The sequence below is a fragment of the Muntiacus reevesi genome, chromosome 10 (assembly GCF_963930625.1).
Source record: "Muntiacus reevesi chromosome 10, mMunRee1.1, whole genome shotgun sequence".
NCBI lineage: Eukaryota > Metazoa > Chordata > Mammalia > Artiodactyla > Cervidae > Muntiacus > Muntiacus reevesi.
Window position 1 is genome coordinate 40,362,205 of NC_089258.1, and position 8,743 is coordinate 40,370,947.

The window sequence follows — 8,743 nt, forward strand, 5'->3', positions numbered from 1 at the left end:
CAGGAAGTAGGTATTAATACTATTGTTGTTTGGTTGTTCAGTCACTAAGTCATCTCTGACTCTTTGCCTTGCCATGGAGTGCAGCACGCCAGGCTGCCCTGTCCTTCACTATCTCCTGAAGTTTGCTCAGATTCATGTCCATTGAGTTAGTGATACTATCTAACCATCTATTAATATCCCCACTTTACAAATAAGAAAACTAGACCATAGAAATGTTAAACAGCTTGCCCAAGGTTACTTAGTGATAGAGCCAGAAATCAAACTAAGGCTGGCTGACGCTAGCTGGCACCCTTAACAACTCTGCTCTAAATGGAAAATGCTGATGATATGTTAAGAAAAGAGAAGATAAAAATCATGGCTATGACTCTCTGTGTAACACAATGTTGTTTGGTACTTTTCCTGTGGCTCCAGAACTGCAGTTAAGGTCCAGGGCTCTACAGAGAGCTGTTAACCCATCCGTGGCATCCGGGGGGCAATGGCGGGGGGGAGCTGCAGTGGGAAGGGATGCACAGAGCAGAGAGAGCTGACCCCTCTGGATCCTCAGCACCTAGCACAGTGGCAAATAAAAAGAAATGGCTCAAGAATGTTCTGTTGAGCTAAATGCGGCCTTGTGATGTGGCAGACACCATTCCAGGAGTTTTGCATTTGTAACCTACCCCAAAGGTAGGGTTATCACCTGTGCTTGAAAGAAGGCTAAAGAGAGCCTCAGAGAGGTTAAAGGATTTGCCCAACACCTGTGTGTGTGTGTGTGTGTGTGAACATGCACGCACTAAGTTGCTTTTAGTCGTGACTCTATGTGACCCCATGGACTGTAGCCTGCCAGGCTCCTCTGTCCATGGGATTCTCCAGGCAAGAATACTGGAGTGGATTGCCATGCCCTCCTCCAGGGGATCTCCCCAACCCAGGGATCGAACCCACATCCTCATGTCTCCTGCACTGGCAGGCAGGTTCCTTACCATTACCACTGGGAGGCCCCTGCCCAGCACCTGCCCGGCTCCAAAAACCAGGCTGTTCTCTAGACTCCACGGCCATCCTTGTGGCCACTGGCCCTTGCACATGGTAGGCGGTCAGCGAACACATACTGAAAGAAAGAATAGGTATACACTGAATCTAACCTTCCTGCTAGAGCAGCATTTTTAAAAAGAGAAGCTTTGGGAGTAAGAAAAGAAGGCATAATAATACAATCAGCAAAAATAACTTCATCTCTCAGATTCCAATAAAACAGAAACTTTCCCCTTTCTGGTTTCATTGAAGCAGCAATGCTGACATGGACTGTTTCTAATCCTCCGAAGCCTAGGCTCCTATCAGATGTGGCCAGAGGCAAAGTTTGGCATCATCCGGGGACAAGTTTAGTTATTGGGGCCACTATGAACAAAGTCTGCTCAGCAAAGGACACTAGCAACTCACGGAAAGGAAAATACAAATGGCTAAGATACATGAAATATTGTGTATTCAACTTAGGTAATCAAAGATTTGAGAACTGAGACAGTAATTTACTTTTTTTTAGCCTATTGATTTGGCAAGAGTTTTTTTAAATGGTAATACTTGTTGCTGGTGAGGGAGTGCCTCACAGAATTGATGAGAATGTGAAGTGTTTTCTCTCTAACTTGTTACCTTCACTTTGAAGAATCAGTCCTAGAGAGAATAAAGTGATGTAAATAAAGCCTTATATACAAAAATGTTCATCAGAGTGCTATGGATAATCCTGAAAATTAGAAAAGTCTAAACAGATAACAGGGAATCCCCTGGTGGTCCAGTAGTTAGGACTCCAAGTTCTCACTGCTAAAGGCCCTGGCTTAATCCCTGGTCAGGGAACCAAGATCCCACAAACCAGGCTGCTCGGCCGAAAAAATAAGCAAACAGATAACAATAGGGAGGGATTAAATACTTGGTGCTCTATGCCATCCCTATGTTGCAACCCTATACATCTTTAAATAACAATATTCATGAAGGAAATTCTTGCAATATAAAATTATGGAAAAATAGGTTACATACCATCTAGAGTAGCCAAAAATCCAAAATGCTGACAATATTAAATGTGGGAGAGGATTTGCAGCAAGAGAACTCTTATTCGCTGCTGGTGGGAAGGCAAAATGTAACAGCCATTTTGGAAGACAGTTTGGTGGTTTCTTACGAAACTAAACATACTCTTACCATATGATCCAGCACACATGTCCTTTGGTATTTACTCAAAGGAGTTGAACACTTATGTTTATACCAAAACCGGCACAAGGATGTTTACAGCAGCTTTATTCATAACTGCCAAAACTTGGAAGCAGCCACAATGCCCTTCTGTAGGTGAATGAATAAACCAGGTCCATATCCGGACAATGGAATATTATTCAGCACTAAAAAGAAATGAGCTGTCAAGTCATCATGGAAAGACGTGGAGGAAACAAATGCATATTACAGAGTGGAAGAAGCCAATCTGAAAAGCTCATACACTGTGTGATATTCTGGAAAAGGCACAACTATGGAGATAGTTAAAAGATAGTGGTAGACAGGGTGTGGGAGGGGGATGAGGGATGAGGAGGTGGAGCACGGAGCATTTTTAGGGCAAACAGAAACACCTGGGATGATACTGCAGTGATGGATAGATACATGGCATTACCCGTTTGTCCAAACCCTCAGAACGTGCAACACCAAGAGTAAACCACAACAGGCTGAATGAACAAGACGTGTCAAAGCAGATTCATTAAGTGTAACAAGGGTACCACTCTGGTGGGGGAAGTTAATAGTAAGGGAGGCTTTACGTGTGCGCTCAGTCATGTCCGACTCTCTGCGACTCCATGGACTGCACCCTGCCGGCTTCTTCTGTCCAAGAAATTTTTCAGACAAGAATACTGGAGTGGGTTCCCATTCCCTCCTCCAGGGGATCTTCCCAACCTGGGGATTGAACCCACATCTCCCATGTCCCCTGCCCTGGCAGGCGGGTTCTTTACCACTGCATGTGTGGGACAAGGGATATATGGGAAATCGCTACACCTTTTGCTCAGTTTTGCTGTGAACCAAAAACTCCAATAATAAATAGCTTTATTTAAAAAGCTTCCATGGTTATTTAGACTATGATCTCAATTATGTAAATATATGAATATATTCATATATGATTACATTCATATTTTGTTTTACATAGTATAAATAATATATGAATATATTACTAATTCTATACGCTATCTATATGAATATAACATTTAGTATAGACACAAAATAAAAGTCTAAAAGGGAATACAACAAAATATTAACAAGTTTAGTCTCTGAATGATTGTATTATGGGTACTTAGATTGTTTCTCCTTCATACTTTTACACATTTTTCCTTTTTCTTTTTTTACAATAAGCACACATTACTTAAATAATCAAGAATAACCCACAATAGAACTCATTTGGATCTGGGGGTATGTCTGCCAACCATATCCTAGATGTGCTTCCACATTATCTCTTCTTAAGTTGATGAGGAGGAGAAAATTTTAAGTTGTAAATTCACATTAATGGCAAAGTGCCTTCCCCAATGAAACTAAATGCTGAAATCCCGCCTTAAAGTCCTTCTGATGCTAAAATAAGCTCAGAAAAGCATTTGCTGTCCTTCTCGGCGATCCACTGGAGGACGTCATTCACAGTGGGCAACAAGTCAAGCCCTCGCTCGTCATCAGCGCTGGCTGCAGAGCAAGGAATCCGAACCATTTGGGGGAGGAACGGGGTCAGAGCTTCACAAATAACTCTTTCCCTTGGCTTGCTATAATTATAAGACAGGGGTTACTGACAGGTGCAGAACACACACAGCTCGCCCAGTCATTGTCTTGTTTGAGCTTTGGGGCCACTCTGGAGAGAAGGTGGTGGTGATATTAGTGATACACTGCTAATAGTTATAATAGTAGTATACTAACTGTAGTAGTGACTAAATTTACTGAACACTTATTACATGCCAGACATCATGCTGAAACCCTTCATGCACATTTTCCCTTTTAGCTTTATACTGTGAGATAGAAGTGATTATCCCCACTTTCTAGGTCAATATAGTTTACCTGAAAGTGTTAGTCGCTCAGTCGTGTCTGACTCTTTGCGACCCATGGACTGTGGCCCGCCAGGCTCCTCTGTCCATGAGATTCTCCAGGCAAGAGTACTAGAATACTGGAGGGAATTGCCATTCCCTTCTCTGAGGACTCTTCCTGACCCACGGATCGAACCTGGGTCTCTCTCATCTCAGGCGGACTCTTTACCATCTGAGCCAGCAGAGAAGCCAGTATGCTGCAGTTTAAAAAAGTCAAATGACTTACCCAAGATTGCTGAACTAATAAACGGAAGAACTAGGGTTCATAACCAATTTTTCAGTCCTCAAGTCCAGAGCGATTTCTGCAATTGTTTACTGAGGTTTCTCAACTTTACTTTTTATTTCTGTTAGGAGAGAAACAAGGGCATCAGTAAAGAGTGCCAGGCTCAGTCCTGGTCTTTCTAGCTGTATAACGTTGGACAACCCACTTTAGCTCCATGTTTCAACACCATCTCTTGTAGAATGAGGATCATAATATTTATCTCCCAAGTCAAGGTTGAACAAAGCAGTGTATACGAGTGTTGAGCCGAGGTCTGCGCCACAGTAAACACTCAAAAGACACATATCTGACTTTCCTAAACCTTGTCTTTTCCCATACTGGGTCAAGGCCAAGTGAATACAATGACCTTGGGGGTTAATGCCCAGAGCTTCTAGGCTCTCAGTGGATTTATAATCCCCAACCTGTTCCCATGACCTTGGCCTTCTTGAAGAGCTTCCTTCCTTGGAGTGGGTACCTGTCACTGGAATGGTGTTTAGGGCTGGGAGAGTGGCAGGAGTGGGCACTTGATTCCTCAGGTACTTTTAAGAAACCCAGGCCTTTGGGAGTAAGATGCTCTTTGTTGAACTATTTTGAGGCGGCCATGTGGATTTCATGCTGATTTCTAAGTGCCGGAAAATAAGGAAACCCAGTTCTCAGGGGAGCAAATGTTTCCCTGAAAAAGTCACAGAATGAGTAAATATCAGAGCTGGAACAGGACTTAAGAATCCGCCACTCCAAACTTGAACTCCTAACAACGATCCACCAATAACCCAGAGAAGGAAAGGGCCTTAACCAGACCCCAGGCTCCACGTTGGTGACAGAGCCAGGGTCAGATCCAAACCCCCTGGCCCTCAGGCCCCCATCAGACCCGCATCATTCTTTACAGAGGACAAAGCTGGGAGCCGGCGAGGGACCGACAGTCTGATGGTGGGAGCCCAGGACCTTCCCACCCACAGCACCACCCTTCTGGCGTCCGGTCCAGGGCCTTTTATGTCACCAGGCTCCCTCACCAGGAACTTTCCTCCTGGAATCAAAGAAATGCTGCTAGCTCTCTATTGATGGCCAAGGCAGTCTTTTAAATGATAACAATAGTCAAGGTCTGCTCTCAGGCACAAATTGAGACCTCAAAATGGCAAAATCTTCCAAATTAGACCACCTTAAACTAAAGGAACTAGAAACAACATTTTCCCCATTCCATCAGGCCTAAATTAGAACAGCTCTGAAGAGGATCCTGGGAGATTAGGCCAGCTCTCAGGCCTGTGGGTCTGATTTTCTTCCTCGGTCACTGCACTTCTCTTGCGATCATTGGGTGTTTATTGGGTGTATGTGTCAATGAAGCCTGGAATTTGGAATTGATTGCAATCCTTAGCCACATACAGACACCTCTTTAGAGACAGGAACTTTGGAATCTTGGCTCTCTGGTCTCATGTTGGGGAATTAGATTATGAATCAGCCAAGCTGGGTTCTCCACCCAGAGTCTATCTCCCTTCAGGGTGAAAGGGTCTAGTAGGAAAAGTCCATGATATAAGGCCTGTCTACATTACTTCCAGCCTATGTCATTAGGGCAAGAATCCACCCCTCTAAGCTTCAGTTTTGACATCCATAAAGTGAGTATATAATGCCTGGTTTATACATTCTGCTTCTAGGAGGATTAAATCATTCATTCATTCAGCAGAAATATATTAAATGCTAATTAAGAGATACCCTAGTGAATAAGATTTGAAAAAAAGGGCAAGTACTTTGCCCTTGTGGTGCTTACAATATATCAAGTGAGATAGCCAATTAACACTTGTTAATGAACATGTAAATAAGCAAGATATTTACAGCCTATGATAAATAGTACAAAGGAGAAGAAAGAGTTCTGTGACAAAGAGAAACTGGAAACATTTCCTTACGTCAAGGAAAGCCTCTCTGAGGCTGTGGCATTCAGTCTGAAACCAAAAGAAGAAGCTCGTTCTGCAAAAAACGGCATGGAGCAGCAAGTGCAAAGTCATGAGGTGGGAAAGGGTCTGAAAGGAGGCAGAATAGGCAGAGGGTATTAAGTGAGGGAGAACATATTAAGCAGTCCAGAATCAGGCGGGAGACGGAAGCACGGAACTCTGTAGCCAGGTAGGCCTCCCCCATGGCTCAGCAGTGAAGAATCCAGCTGCAGTGCAGGAGCCGAAGGAGATGCGGGTTCGACCCCTGGGTCGGGAAGATCCCCGGGAGGAGAGCATGGCAACCCCCTCCAGTATCCTAGCCTGGAGAATCTCATGGACAGAGGAGCCTGGCGGGCTACAGTCCACGGGGTCGCAGAGAGTCAGACACGACCGAAGAGACTTAGCATGCACACACGTAGCCGTGTAAGTAGATGGGATTTTCTTCTAAGAGAAATTTGACGTCCCGGGAGCCTTTTAAGGAGGGGACGGAGGTGAAATCAGAAGCAACAAGGGCAAGAGCACAGTGAGGAGACTGAGTGGTCCAGAGGTGAGAAGGCGGCAGCCTGCACCGGCCTACAGGCGATTCACGACCGATTTTAGATATGGGATGTCAAGACTTGCTATTAGATTGGGTGTGGGGTGGGGGAAAGAAAGAAAACAAGAATGATTCCAGGAGTCGGGAGTGAGATTCGAGAGAGAAGAGATCTATGTATACCTGTGGCTGATTCATGATGCCGTGTGGCAGAAACCAGCAAAACATTGTAAAGCAATTACCCTCCAAATAAAAATAAATGTTTTAAAAAAGAATAAAGCCAGAAGTGAGCAAGCGAGGTTAAAAAAAAAAAGATGGTTCCTAGATGGGAGATCAATGGAATCAGTCATTGAACAAACATCCATGAAGCACATAGATCTGCCTTACGGGATCTGCCTTGTTGTTGTTGATAAAGATAGGGATGCAGAGCATGCTTAGGCAGGCAGGTAGACCAGAAAATAGGCAACTGTAGGCTTTTAAATGAGTTTGGAAGATGTTAGGTAACATCTAACGCTGCTAAAGGAAAAGGATCGAAGAGGTCTTCCTTGAAGAGGGGAATGTGAGCTGAGTCTTGGAGAAGGACCAGGACTGAGGCAGAGGACTCGGGTCATGGAAGAGAGTTCTGAAGTTAACACAACAGCAGCAATAACAGTAACAATAAGTGATATTTGTGAAGCCTTAATAGCAAGATCTGTTGTCGTTTAGTCACTTGGTCGTATCCGACTCTTTGCGACCCCATGGATTGTAGCCTGCAAGGTTCTTTTGTCCAAGGAATTTTTCAGGCAAGAATACTGCAGTGGGTTGCCATGTCCTCCTCCAGAGGATCTTCCCAGCCCAGGAAATGAAGCCAGGTTTCCTGCACTGGTAGGCAGATTTTTTAATCGCTGAGCCACCAGATCTTCCCTTAACAATGTGCCAGGAACTGTTGTAAGTGCAAGTTAAGGGAATTCTCTGGCGGTCCAATGGTTAAGACTCCAAGCTTTTCACTGCTGAGGTCCCAGGTTCAATCCCTGGTTAGGGAACTAAAATCCCACAAGCCTAGTGGCATGACCGAAATGAAAAAATAATAATAAAAAGTACCAGTTAACTTATTTAGTCCTCACATGAGAACTCTGTGGGGTAGGTACTGTTATAATCACCTCCATGTCATGAATGAGGAGACGGAGGCACAGTGAACACCTGTTCCATCACCTGCCCAAGGCCACACCATCTCTCACCAAGCTCCGGGGTCACGCAGTTTGACTCTAGGGCGCAGGAAGGTAGAAGCCTGTGGAAGGGGAGATAAATGACATGAAAGTATTTTGCAGACTGTTAAGGACCATCCTGCAGCGGAAGATCACCACCATGGTGAAGCGGTTTGGGAGACAAGGTTTCTCAGCAGTGTCTCTGGATTACTGGTCTTGGGGAACAGTGCTTGTGGGCAGGGGGCTGCCCCAACAGAGGGGACCTCTCCAGGGTAGACACTCCATCTGACCCTGAGTCGGGAAGCAGGAGGTTGGTGTCCCAGGTCTGCCCCCGACTTACTCCGTGGTTTCAGGTGAGTCACTTCTCAGCCCGCCTTCCGTGTCCCCCTCTGGAAGATGGAAGGAGGGAACGGCGGGGGGCTCCAAGGGCTTGCCCAGCCTTCCTCCCATTTTGAAAAACTGCTGTCACTGTTGGTGCCCCGCTTCTTGACAAAGAAGGAATGTCTGCTTGGAGCCCTTGACTGAAGCAAAAATGCCACCTCGGATGGGAGTGGCACTTCCAGAAAGCAGGACCCACGCTAGATGAGAAGCCCATGGCTTATATCTCCTGAGTCCACAGATCTCTGAGTTAAACCCTTCTCATCACTCCCGTCCCAGCCAGGACAGTGGTTTCTACCCTCGCCCTCCTCCAATCCAGCCACTCCTACCCCTTTTTATCTGCCGGTGGGGGGGCTGAGAAGCAGTGACAGCCTCTTAGACAGTGCGCTTCTGAGGACGCAGCCAGAAGATGCTTTTATATCCTA